Source organism: Symphalangus syndactylus, chromosome 14 (genome assembly GCF_028878055.3).
Source record: "Symphalangus syndactylus isolate Jambi chromosome 14, NHGRI_mSymSyn1-v2.1_pri, whole genome shotgun sequence".
Classification (NCBI taxonomy): Eukaryota; Metazoa; Chordata; class Mammalia; order Primates; family Hylobatidae; genus Symphalangus; species Symphalangus syndactylus.
Window position 1 is genome coordinate 73,786,137 of NC_072436.2, and position 14,295 is coordinate 73,800,431.

The window sequence follows — 14,295 nt, forward strand, 5'->3', positions numbered from 1 at the left end:
ACAGGGGGATTAATGGACTACCTTCATATAACCTTGAAGGTCATGTGTATACAAATAGTCTAAGTGTCATAAGTTTTAATGGACAGGTTTTAACTGCTTCTTTGTAATATTTGTCAACTCTCAGTTGGAAGCCAAAAGGATATGGAGATTTTGAATACAAACTTAGAATATTTTTACTAAGGTAAGAGAAGGAAGCAAAACTAACTTTAATGATTGAAACTATGAAATGATCTTTGGTAACATGAGCAAAAGAATCAGCGGTTGGAAAATATTTTCCATTATTTGCATACGTTCATTATATATTAAGGGTCAAGACTTTATCCATTGACTAGAGTGGAAAGGCTCCAACATGTTGCTGCCTTAATTTGCAAAATGTTGAACTCTGCAAGTTGAATTATATAAAACCTTACTTTCTCTCAAAATAAAAAGGTATTCCTTATGATTTTAATACTTTATAATATCTTTCCTTACCAATTTTAGTTGAAAATAGTATTGGTAGATTTTTCTTGAGGGGATTTTTTGGGGGCAGTTCCCAAATTATGTTCTGATTTAAGAAAGCTGAAACTCATGGCAGTTATCTTTTTTCGAGCGTTCTATAATAAAGTTGAATAAGATTTGCCATAATAAATAAGTAAAATCAGAAAACTCTACTCCTGCACTCTAAAAATTTTATTCAATTGAATGCCACTTTAAAAACAGATACTGATCTAGTAGGCTCTTGCTGTTTTTCCACTCTTTCACAATATCCCCCCCGCCCCCGCCACCTGAAACAAGTGAAGTGAATAAAACCCAATTCCCCAGTAATCCTGGACTCTCTTTCAGTATGTGTATCTCTGAGAAATGGTAATAAAGCTCCATAGAGAATGTAAAAGACAGAAAAGCTAAAACTTCCCACCACCTATGAAAATAGCACCTGTGCTATATTTAATAGCATCACTTTCCCCATTTTTCTTCTTGGCATTTTTACTTTCCACAGGGTTGGGTGAAGGAAAAGAGCCGAAGGAGAGGGAGGTGCGTGCAAACATACCAGTTCCAGCCCAAGCCCTTATTGACAACTGTCTCTGAGACTTTTAACTTCTATTTTAAAAATAAAGTAATTGGAATTCAGGTAAAACATCACATTTTTCTCAGTAAATTTATTTATGCTTGTAAAAATCCCATTTAAATAGTGGAAAAATCCCCCCTCCCAATTCAGAAATGATTATCTTTTACGAATGTCAGCTTTTTAAACTCACCACTTTAATATCAGAAAAATTGACAATCTGGGCAGCTGCTACAGCTCCTAATCCATAAATCCTCAACATGAACCTCTCCACCCCAAACCCATGATTGGAGGCAATACCCTAGGATGACCTAAATAGAGCCATAATCCCAGAAAGCATTCATGGTTAAATAGGAAGTACATGGACTATAGCCAAACTATCTCTGTTTGAGTCCCAGTTCTTCTTTCTCCTGACTGTGTGACCTTGGGAAAATCACCTAACCTTTCTGTGCCTAAATTTTCCTGTGAAATGAGGATAGTGTTTGTACCTAATTCCTGTGAATAATAAATGAGTTAACTTTTGTGAAATACAATACTGTCTGACGTTGAGTACATGCTATCAATATATCAATGTTTGATTTTTTTAAAAATTTACACCATTCCAAGTTAGTTTAAAAATAAGATCTTTCCCCCCCCAACTTTGTTGAAAGAAAAAGCACTTTATATCTTAAGCTGACAGCAGGGGAAGAAAAGAGATAACATGATAAGTTTTTGTTTGAAGAATATGCATGACAAAAAAAATTGCAAGTAAGTGAAAAACATGAAAAATATATCATTAAGGGTTCAAAACATTTGGAAAACAATATGATGTGTTTCATGTCTTAATAGCCCATCTTAGTCATAACCAGTAGTTCTTTGAGAACTCTTGATTATTCTAGACAAGTTATTTTGCTAAATAAACTGTTGGATATTTAGGGTACATCTACCTTGGCAAATATTTATTACTAAAAGTTGGATTTGAACAGATAAATACCCTATTTTGGAACATCTTAATGACCTGAGTTGAGATACCAAAACAAATATTTTAGCAGCATATATATATATATATATATATATATATTTTTTTTTTTTTAACTAATGAGCAAGCTCATTTTAAACATGAAAAAAATCGGCTCCTGGGTGAATGTGTTCTAAAAGGTTCTATAAAGTTTTTTACAAGAATCCTTCCAGGTGTCAGGGGAACATCACGCTCCGGGGACTGTTGTGGGGTGGGGGGAGGGGGGAGGGACAGCATTAGGAGATACACCTAATGCTAAATGACGAATTAACGGGTGCAGGAAATCAACATGGCACATGGATACATATGTAACAAACCTGCACATTGTGCACATGTACCCTAAAACCCTAAAGTATAATAAAAAAAAAAAAAAAAAAAAGAAAAAAAAAAAAAAAAAAAAAAGAATCCTTCCAGGTGTCATTTAAAGCAGAATTACTAGATGCCCCATTGAAACAGTCATAAAAATGTTTTCCTTCATTCATTTTTCAGCAAGTTTTCATTGACTACATACCTGTGCTAAGCCCAAGGTTAGTTACAGTTATGCGGCAGTGAACAAAACAGACATGATCTATGCCTAAAAGGGTATGGTTGACAAAGATTTCCTGCTGTCTTACGTACACCCGTATAAAAATGGTGGAAAATCTTTTGTCCTAGTCTTGCAGCCTGGATGTGTTTTCTCAGCTTCTTCAAAAAATAGGGATATATAAGTATATCAAATCATCACATTGAAGATCTTAAATTTATACAATTTTATTGGTCAATTATACCTCATTAAAGCTTGTGGGGGAAGAAGAGGAGTTATGTTGACTGTGCAACACAATCTGAGAATAATAAAGACAAATTAAGGGGTCTGGGTAATGTTTCAAAACATTAATCTCACTTTAGTATAGGCAAGATTCCCAAAGCTAAGCTCGAGTGAAAAACAAGGAGAAGGTCCTTTAATATAGGTCAATTTTATCAAGTTAGAAGAAAAGATATAGAGAGCCCATGGGTCATGTCAGCTTAGCATCTCATTGGTCATGGTATCATGAGAGTTTCTGTAAAGAGTAAGATTTGAAACGGGGATGTTACAAACTGCGCAAGGACTACCATTGCACAGCAACAGTATTTAAAATGTTTGGAAGAAACTCAAAACTTTCTGCAGGCCATAACTCTTTAACACAAGTCATAACATAACTGAAATTCTTAGACTTTCTCTAGTTGTATACTCATGAGGCCAGAGCCAAAGGTTCAATTCTCATGCTCACTAGTTTCACCATATCTTACAAGAATAACTGATTCCAAACTAGAAATCTCACTTAAACCAATACATAATTATATACATTCTTATATACAGACATACACACAAACGTAGGAAAAACATTATGAATTATTCAAATGATTATTAGTAATAGTCACCCATATCTGATCAAAATATCTACATATCATTCATAACTATTGAGCTCCTAAACTTCAGATAGCATGAAAATTACCTGGAAGGCTTGTTAAAACATCAACTTCTGGGGCCACCTCTTGAATTTCTGATTCAGCAGGCCTGGTGTGGGGCCTGAGAATTTGCATGTCTAACAAGTTCCCAGGGGATACTGTTCCTGCTGTTCAGAGAACCACTTTGAGAACTACTGACATGTCAATGCCATTTTGCCTGAATGATGAAAGTCTGGGGGTGATTTGATACCTCTCTGTTCCGGTGTGTTCAATTTGACTCTGGGAAGATGGTGAACAGCTGTTCTTTCTCCTCGCTAGAGAGAAGAGAGAAAATAGAATTAACCTGCAGCCAAATGATTTAAGTTTGCTCTAGAGGGGAAACGTCCTTACATAAGTTATTAAGCACTATGATGGGTTTAGAGGGTTACTAAGAAAAAGGGTTTGTTACCTACCTCCCTGGAGGTTTTTAGGAGTTTCCAGGTCTTACTTGAATAGAAGGGAAGAAGAGAGAGAGCACAAGGCACACGATACTTTCAGGTGGGCCCAGACCCATTTCTCTACCTTTTGGTGGACTGAGATAATTATTTTACCTTCTTTTGTTCCTCAATCGGAGTGATAAGAAATTTTCCCCCTGTCTTCCCTTACCGCAGAGTGTTTCAGATTTACATTAGATGGGAATAGTTTAACGTATACTCTTTCCTCAAGACAGAAGAACAGATCAGCCAGGGCATCTTGGCTTCTGACTTTCTGCTCCCCATGCTAGAAGGCACCAGATTAAGAGCTTCACATCTATCTCCTTTGAGGAAAAAGCCCAGACATCAATTCAGGAAAACTTACCAGAAGTCTGCTTTCAACATGGGTCCAGAGCTTCCAGGAGAATGAAAACAGATTTGGTTAGTAGCCAACACAACAAATTTTCCTCAGGTTAAACTCTTTAATCTCAGTTCTTTGCCTGCTCAGAATACAAGACCAGTCACAATCTACAACTCATTCTTCCCCTTCATTCACTAGACATCTGAATTTTTCCAGGGTTCCCATCATAGAATTTGAAAAACTGACACTCACACTCCCATCTGCTGCAAGAGCTCAGACTCTGGCAGCTGAAAGAGCTGGGTTCACAGCCCCTTTCACTGTTTTCCACCTGTGTACTTTCACTAACACTTTCACTGTTTTCCACCTGTGTACCTTCACGAACACTTTCACTGTTTTCCACCTGTGTACCTTCACTAACACTTTCACTGTTTTCCACCTGTGTACCTTCAGCAAGTTAGTCCCTCTGTTCTTCCTCTGTAAAATGGCATCAATTATATCTACTATGCTGGGCTTCCTTGGTGACTAAATGAGATGCAGTGTGAAGAGGATGTAGCCCAACGCCTGCTCCACAGAAGAGGCTCAACAAATGTTAGGATTTTTACTCTTCTTAAAACCCAGTCCCTGAAGTCTCTTAAGTCTAATCAACATTTGTTACAAAGACAATTTTGTATTTAAATATGTAGATTTTGTCTATCTCAGATCTTCTCCAAGGTCAATGCAACTTTGCTTCACTGAGCGCCTCTGGATTTCCACTGATCTATACAACAGGAAAATTCCTCTCTTGCACTGGTATATTAATAGGAAAAATTGCTTTGCAGGCAGTTACACAATTAATTCCCAATCAACATTTCCTTTGGAGCCCATTATTTCCTTTAATATGTAGTGAGAAAATGGAGAAATATCTTTGGAATCAACACTGATATTCAGATTTCTCTGCTTTGTTGAAAACAGCAAATAATAAGCCTTAACTATTTACAAATTTGGAATTATTCTGATTGTAACTAAAAAAAGCGAATAGTTATAAAATGGAAAAATATGATTATCTCAAAGCATCACTGAGGATGAAATGTGATGATGCATGCAAAATAGCAGAGTTCATAGTATGTAGTTATCTGTAATTATTGTTATTAGTATGATAGTTTTCATATTTGAGGATGAAAGTCTTCTTCAGATCTAAAAATCAATGCTTAGAAGTAATTTAATCCTGAGGAAAAGTCTGTTTCTTTCCCTAACTCTGTGCACACCACCTTTATAGACTGATAACCAGAGCCTGTGCAACCTCATCCACAGAAGATTTCTACTTGTGCTGTAACTTTATTTTTTTTATAACTCTATAGGAGTAGGTGTTTATGGTAAATCTGAGTACATTTCTTTCATAATTGAATTCTGTATTTTACATCCTCCCTTCCAGCCCATATTTGTGGAAAACATGCATGGAGTCATGGTCATTTAGAACTGAAGCTACCCTAGAGAACTTCTAATCTGTTCACATTGTTTCGCAGATGAGAAGACTGAGGTTCAAAAATGCTGGGTGATGTTCCAAAGCCCCTAAACCTGTACTGTCAGCTTAAGAACTCAGGCCTCCTCCTTCCCATCCCGGAAAATAGGGAATTAGTGCTAAGGAAAACTAATTCAACGTTTTGAATATCTGTTGCGTAGCGTGTGTTTTTATTCTCATATTTCCAAGAATTCGTGTATTTGTGACAGAAATCAACCTTAGGAAAGTTCAGCAGAGCAGGGTTGCATGGGCTCACGTAACATAACTCCAGGCTGTGTAAAAATTCAGGGCACGAGACCAGGTCTTGCTGTTGGTCTCTTGGCTCTTTGTAAGTTGACTCATTTTCTCAGGCTGGCCTTCTCTACAAAGCCACCTTAACATAGGAAAAGAATTATAACAATTAGGGCAATGTCCTACTGAACATGACAGCAACCCACTCACATGAGCATAACTAAACAGAACTTTTATTTGTCTCATAACAAGAATTCTGAAACGGAGTAGACCAAGGCTGGTACAGCTACTTGAGCCAGTTATCAATGATCCAGGGTCCTGTCAATTCCTACTCCATTGTTCTTAGCAGGCTTAAGCCTAGTCCATGGTGTGCAAGTTTCAGGCAGAAAATGGAAGAGGATTAAGGGCAAAAGACACTTGTCAGCTGAATCTTTTATCAGGACACCAATATCGTTCCAGAAGCCCTACACTGCAGACTTCTATTTGAATCACATTGGCCAGAAATGGGAACGTGATCACATTTGGCTCCAGGAGAATATGAGGAGATGGATATTTTCAAATGGAAACACTGCCACTATTTTTTTAATGGGATTTTCTTCACAGGGGAAAAGGAAAGAATGGATATTGGGTAGGTAACTGGTCTTCTCTATTATTTCCAACCAGACAAATCCTGAAAAGAGCCATTAATTGGCTCTCTTAGTCCCCACACTCACTCTTGTGGCCAGGACAGTGGGCTATTATGATTCACAGACCCAACCAGAACCACAGGCGGGTTAGGAGGAAAGGAGTCTAAACTAAGGAGGAAGGACAATAGTCACATAAAGAAACAGGGTGCTCAGCAGGCTAGATAATAAATATGACAGTCCAAATTGCGTAAAGTAAAAGTATAAGCCAAGGATTTGCTCAATGTTTAAAATACTGATTGGGATCGTGAATTGTGAAAAGCATCAGGAATTTCATCTTCTGAAGTTCACCACATATTCCAAAGCCATAGGAACCTTGCAGTAAAAGGCAGAGTCCAAATGTGAAATATGTGAGATTGCATACCCATGTGTCAGGTGCATCATTTTATAGCCTATGGGTGAGTAATAGGCCAAGGCTAGGTATCTGCTGCCTCATTTAGTGATACTGTCTTCAATCAAGTTAATTAAATTAATATGGCCTGCACTAATGAAAACTGTAAAAACCTATTTTGGTCTCTATCAGCACATACATTTTGATAATTTAGTCCTGCCATACTTGTTTGCCTCTCAATACCAAATTCAATCCTCATAATATCATGGTAATTTTAAGCATTTTCTATAAAAAACTAACAAAGAAATGACTTGTGAAGTAAATTTCATTTCGGGTGAGCAGCAAACCAAATCAAGAATTAGAGATTCATGACGGCTTTACGGATGCTTCCAGTTTTATTCACCCATCTCTCTTTCTTAACTTATATTCTTCTTCAACATGTTTTCTAAATGATTAGCCACCTGAGAAAATATTTAAATGACCATATCATAAGCTAAAAGATTTATGGCCTATATTACATTAAACAAATTCAATATGCTGTGCATATGGAAATGAGAAGCTTTCAGATTGTATTTTAGCCATTAAAATGTGCCTTAAAATATTTAGTTTCTCTTTGCAACAGTACAATTTCCTTTACCCTGTTCAACTAATGGCAGATTCTCTGAGTAACCAAGTGAAAACAAATGACTTAGTCCTTGGTTCAGAAAAATAATGGGTTACTAGCATAATTAATTTTATGTTTAATTACTGTAGAATGAAACAATTCAACAATATCTAATCAATCCTTAGAATGACAGAACAGAAGGTCAGCAGTTGCTAAGTCAATTGTTTTGAAAGAGAAATTTATGTCAGGTTCTCTTTTATGTGCTATGGAAAGAAATTGGAAAAAAGTGGTCAAGCAAACATTAATTAATTGTATAAATATAATCCAGTTGTCACACTAAATCATAGAGGCAGGATACAGTTCTCAGAATGGTAGATATGCATCAACGGCAAATTTCAGTGACATGCGAAACCTCACCCACTTCCATTTCATGCACAATCAAAAGGCTTAGGGTAAAATACTAACATCCCTAGAATTATTTTCTTAAGTTTGAGTTGACAACTCCTTGAAAAGGTATGGATGGTTGCAGTCCATTTCCTTTTATGCCCACCCAACAGCATGAAGGGCTGGGTCTAACTGACCGCCCCTTCCCCTCTGCCTCCCCCATCCCATTCCTTGTTGTCCCATTAATAGCAAGAAAGAGAGCCCAAATTATTTCACAAAGCGATTCTTCTGGTTGGAGAAGTAACACTCGATGTGGAGAGTAAGACTCGTAGATACAGAAAGAAGTCCTCATTACCTTTTGACATTTAAAGAGTCAATTATCCAGGATTTCCTCCTAGCTATAGATTTCCCCAGCATTTAATGCATTTAAATACTCTGCTTATTTGACTAAGAAAATTTTAGTTTTTTATCTGCTGTAACTAAGGTACCTATATCAATACAACTGTATACTTGCCCCAGGACAATCCCTTCTGCCCCTATTACAATCCTTTTGGGACACGCCTCCAGAGTATGAAGTAGCAGTCACTCTGCAAGCATGAAGGCGAAAAGCCACATTTGCATCACTCAAGAGTTTTCCCATCATGTCTACCAACCCCTTGAAGACAGCTTCGAGAAATGAAGAAGTCATGCCGTCTGCATTTCTGTTGTTGCTAAAAATGAAGAAGAGTTAATTAATGGGACTGGGCAAAAAGTAGAGCAAGCTCATTTGCTGAGATTAAAATCAGTAAGGTACTAAAGTTCCTATTGGGGTTCCTGAATTGAAGGGACATGAGGGAGGTCACCTAGGTGCTGGAAATGTTCAGATTTTTTTTCTTTTTTTAATCTGGAGGCTGGTTATGCAGGGACATTCAATTGGTGAAAACTCACTAAGCTTATCATTTATGCAGTTTTCTTTCTATAGCTTGCCTCCAAGAAGGTACTCAAAACTAAAAGTAATAAAGGAAGGTCCTAATTCTCCCACCAAGTGAAGCACCGTCTGGGAGTATGAGGCAAAATGTTTCTCCAAGAAGACCTTGGATTTATTACAGACAATTGTGTAGACAAGTCTAGGGTTTTTTGTTTTTGTTTTTTTGTGAAACAATTAAAGATCTCTGCACATGCTAAATTGATACTCTAGAGTTGGAGTTGCAACCCAACTTAGCCAGGCTGACATGAACATGTATTTAGTTTGACCATCTGTTAGTGATGGGAGCAGTGCAGCACTTTGAAGCTATGTTTTAAGCCCAGAATTTTCTTATAAGAGGCTAGAATAACCCTAAACTTTATAGAAAGTGTGTGTAGCTACCAGAACATGTGTGTGTATGTGGAAGGCCCTGTGGACCAGAACAGGTAGGCAGTCCTTACAACACCACCAGTCTACTTTCTACAATAATAAGTGATCCTGGCCAGTGCAGTGTGGTACATCTGTAGTCCCAGCTACTCTAGAAGCTGAGGTAGGAGGATTGCTTAAGCCCAGGAGATCAAGGCTGCAGTGAACTATTATCATGTCACTCCAGACTGGTTGACAGTGTGAGGCAGTCTCTAAAAAACATAAATATAGGGAGGCCGAGGCAGGCAGATCATGAGATCAGGAGATCGAGACCCTCCTGGCTAACACGGTAAAACCTCATCTCTACTAAAAATACAAAAAGAAATTAGCCGGGAGTGGTGGCAGGCACCTGTAGTCCCAGCTACTCGGGAGGCTGAGGCAGGAGAATGGCGTGAACCCGGGAGGAAGAGCTTGCAGTGAGCCGAGGTCGTACCACTGCACTCCAGCCTGAGTGACAGAGTGACAGTCTGTCTCAAAAAAAAAAATAGTAATTATATATATATAGATGGAGGAAAAAACTTCTAGCTAATTTTAAAATTCAATAGCAATCACCAATGGACAAGACATTTTTGTTTTTGTTTCAAAATATATTGCATTGTTCATAAGCCTTTTTATGATTTATTATGGAAGAGGATAATATTGTTTTGCTTCTTTAAAAGCAAAGTTACTATCTTCTGCAAAGTGAACATAAAAGGTCATAGTTCCCCTCGTCTATTTTCTGCAATAGCTTTTGCACTGCTAATGAAAGTACAAAGACATAAAATAAAGTACATAAGATCCATGCAAACTGTAATTCATGAAATGCAGTTTCTCAATATTTCCTTTAAATTCAACTCTAAGGCAATTATACAGTCACTTTACAAGACCTTAGACATGTGTAATTATAGATGAGAAGTGCACTTGCAACACTGAATTCAACCACATTTTCTTAAACTTGATCTCCAAATGTTCATGGCAGTAATAAAACAATTACATTTTCCCTAGTGAATGTTCATTTTTCTTTCCATTTTTAATTACAACACATTTTGCTTTTAGGAGAATAAGGAAAAGTCTAAATTAGAAGAAAATTCAATTATTTGAAACATAATTCATTCTCAACATAATGCTGAAAAACATTTTATGCAGGAAAGTTCATGTTTTTTTTTTTTCTCTTTTTGAGTGGAGTTGGAACAAATCCTCTAGATTTGGAATTCTAATCCTACAGTTTATATGGAAACAGAATAAAACACTCAACTATTCAATGAGACTGAGGTTTCTAAAAATATGTATAGGTAATAGCATATTCCATGTGCCCACCAATTTAAATATAGTAAAACGGGGTATTGATTGAAATATTTTGGAAAAAATATGACCACTATCATGGGTTACATACTTTTTAAGAGAGATCCTTGAAGAATACTTTGGCATAAGACATAACCAACACTTTATCACTGTGCTTTCAATCACTGTGGCTCAAAGCTCCTGTGTTTTCATTTTTATTCCCCACAAAATTATGTATAAATGCATAACAACCAAATGCAAGGTGAAATTTTTTATTGCATTCTCATTTTTAAAAGATAAGTTTAAAATACATTTTGGAGACTATTGAGGACACTGGAATACAGACTTTATATTAGATTATGTTATTGAATTGTTAATTTTCTTAGGTGTATGATAATGATATTTTGGTAATAAAGAAGAATGTCCTGATTCTTAGATGATTCATGCTAAAGTATTTAGGAGTGAAGTGTCATGATGTCTGTAATTTACTTTAAAATTGTGTGTGTGTTTGTGTCTGTGTGTGTGTGTGTACATGTGAAACAGAAAGAGAGTACACACGTGACAAAATATTAACAACTGATTAATCCAAGTGAAGAGTACACAGGGTGTTCATGGTACTATGTTTTCTGCTTTTCTTTAGGTTTGAAGATTTCCAAAATAAAAAGTTGGAAGGAACTTGTATAAATGCATGGAAAAGCTATTCCTCTGAACAACAGTGAGTTCATGCAGTTTTTCACTCTTTTTTCCATTACAATGTAAATTTTGGTATGTGCTTTCCTGATGCTCTAATAAAATACTTCTGGAAGAATGGCAGGTCAGCAGGCCCTGTTTTAAGTTTATTAACTGATAACCTACTTTGAATGACAAAAGAAAATGTAACCTATGCCTGTTTTAAAGCAATGATTGTCAGCTCCTATGGTCAATATGTCATGCAGGGTACACTTCATTAGGGAGTGAATTACTTTGCTTGTAATCTGAGCTAAATGAACCTCAATGTCAAGTTGCATAAATCACAGGTTAAAATGTATCACTAAGTCCAATCAGATAGGGAACATCACCCTTTGCCCTCCAAAAACACCCCAAATTGGGGTTTATTTCATACAAGTTTTCCAAGTGGCAGAAAATCTCCCTTGTACCAGAGAGAAGCAATTTTCCTGCCCCTGAAAGGACTTCATGGATTAGATGTCCTGTTTATGTGTCTTATTGCCACATTTTCAATGCTAGTAACATCTAAAATTAAAACTTTACTGTGACTGAGGATTCAGTAGCCAGGATAGCAAAACTTTCAGCTTGATACCCCATGTAATGATGAGAGAAACAACCAAAAGCTCCCTGAAAATGATTCATACTGGAAAGTATATTATTTTGGCAAAACCCTTCTAATGTCTTATACTGTATAGAAAAGGCAAATACCTTTTAAAGGAGGCCACTTTACATGAAGCACATCTATTATAATGCATTTTTCCTCGCTCAAACCAATGAAACACATCTCTGTTCTGGTTGCTCTAAACGAGGCAAGTGGATTCAGCAGCTGCAGGAATCTAACCAGGTCTGGACTGACCACGTTGATGGTTTGAAAAGGAAGGAAGTTTGGTTCAATGGAAAGAGAACAGACTCCAAGATATGATAAGAAATGGGTTTTTACCCTAATGCTGCCACTGGTTGTCTATACAAGTCTGAGCAAGTCATGTGATATTTCTCAGCCCCAGTTTCTTCATCTATGAAATAGGTATGCTAATATGAACCTCTCTGTATTGTTGCCATGGTTAATAGTAATGTATGAAAAAAACACCGTGTCAGGGCTTGACACATACCAAGTTCCCCCAAAAAAGAGAACTATTATAAATTGTATAAAAACAGTAAATTTTACTTTTCAAAAATATGAATGGTTTTCGATTGAGCAGATCACTCTGGTCTTGGTCTCAGTAGATAATTAATGTACATTGGATGACTAGTTCAGTGCATATATTAGTGAATTTGAAGTATGCAGTAAAGCATATTATGCACAACACAGAGTAAGGTAGAAATCTGGCTTATTATGTCATCTCATCACTCCAAACAGCTCAACAAAGGCCCAAATGTTCCAAGTGGGAAGAATGGCAAGTAATGGTCAAATACCTACTTCCTCTCATTCCATAAACCTACCTTTCAGTGAGTGCTTCCAATCTTTGGTTGAAGAGGAACATCTATGCTACATTTCCCAGGAGTTCAGACTGGAGCAGGGACCCAACAGTGGCTTTCAGAGATGGGGATCAATCTGACAGTGTAATGCCTAAGAGAGAAGTCCCATAGAGGGCAACTGTTGCACCCAGAATACTTCTAGAGGGACTTGCTTGGAGATTTACTAGGTAAGGCTTTTTACATTGCCCAGGCTGATTTAAACTCCTGGGCTCAAGCAATCCTCCCACTATTGCTTCCTGAGTAGCTGGGACTACAGACATGGACCTGCACATCTGGCCCTTTTTTTTTTTTTTTTTTTTTTTTGAATCTGTAGACCTAATCTCCTTGTAAAGTCCCATCATTTCACTATCTTCACTATCAAACTACTTTTCCGGAAGGAAAATGCCAGGAAGAGTAAAACAAGTTGAATTTTCTAGAATAGCATTACCAATATGGTTTTGTTTTTTGTTGGGTTGCTCCCTAATATCTGTAAATACGTGAGAATAACATTTTTGAAATGTGATCTTTGCTATTCTGGCAAAGGGGTTTAATTGGGTGGAAAGGACCCAGCCCATGGCTGGACACATGGTAGGTTCTCACTAGATAAGCTGGGCAGATAAACGGGCTGCAGACCTTCCTTCAGCTTTGAAAGGTTAGGGATAATAGTCATTATCATCCAACAATTTGAAGAGCTATCTAAACAGCATCCTTTGGAAAAGCACTCTTGCCATGCAAATTTACATTTTCAATCTTAACCTAAACAATCCTGAAGTTAGCTGGAAGGTCAGACCAGCAGCTAATAAAATCACCAACTGAATTTAAAATTAAAAAAAAAAAAATCCTTCCCCTCCATAGGACATTTTTTAGCTTTCCCTCTCCTTTGGTTGCAGCCTGAATAAGATTTTCTTTAGATTTTTCAAAAGTAAAAGTTGGAGTTAAATAATATGTGAGCATTGGAGGCAGAGATCTGCTAGATGTGTTTTTTAAACAGTTCTTTAGATGGGCAAATACAGCAGCTTGATTAAGAGATGCATACCTTGATCATCTGTCATTCGCAAGTCTTTAAGCCCTGAGGGGTCGTTTGTGCCAGATCAGGAAAGAAGTATGCCCCAAGAGACTGAGGACAGCACTACCTGGTAATCAAAAAAGAGAAATGAACATGGCATTGAAGAGACTTAAAGAGGCGGGCACAGAACTCATTTGTTTATCCCCTAATATAAATTTCCTCACAGATCTCGTTCGTTTCTGCTATCCTTCTCCCTAGCTGAAAACGAAATTGCATCATTTCTCTTCCTCTGCCTTTTCATCTCCATTCTTGTAGGGTGCTCCTTGCATCCTCAAGTGTGCTGGATGTCAGCATTGCCCACAGCTCTAGACCAGGCCAGCATGGTCCCCAGAATGGATTTCATAGGTTTCATTAGACAAGGGCTCTTCTCACAGGATCTGAGCTACAGGATCTTGAGAATCCAGAAAGGAATGCAAGCCCTGGACTGAGGTC

At 37.3% G+C, this 14,295-nt stretch overlaps 1 protein-coding gene across 1 annotated transcript in view; it reads right to left on the bottom strand.

Annotated features, from left to right (window-relative positions):
• Nucleotides 1-14,295, bottom strand: part of MEIS1 (Meis homeobox 1) — a 265,720-nt gene that overhangs the window by 21,275 nt on the left and 230,150 nt on the right. The window contains exons 14-16 of the transcript XR_010115681.1: nucleotides 13,834-13,930; nucleotides 4,302-4,331; nucleotides 3,715-3,778 (exon numbers count right to left, since the gene is read on the bottom strand). The gene's annotated coding sequence lies outside the window, so the exon portion shown is untranslated. The remainder of the gene's footprint in view (nucleotides 1-3,714; nucleotides 3,779-4,301; nucleotides 4,332-13,833; nucleotides 13,931-14,295) is intronic.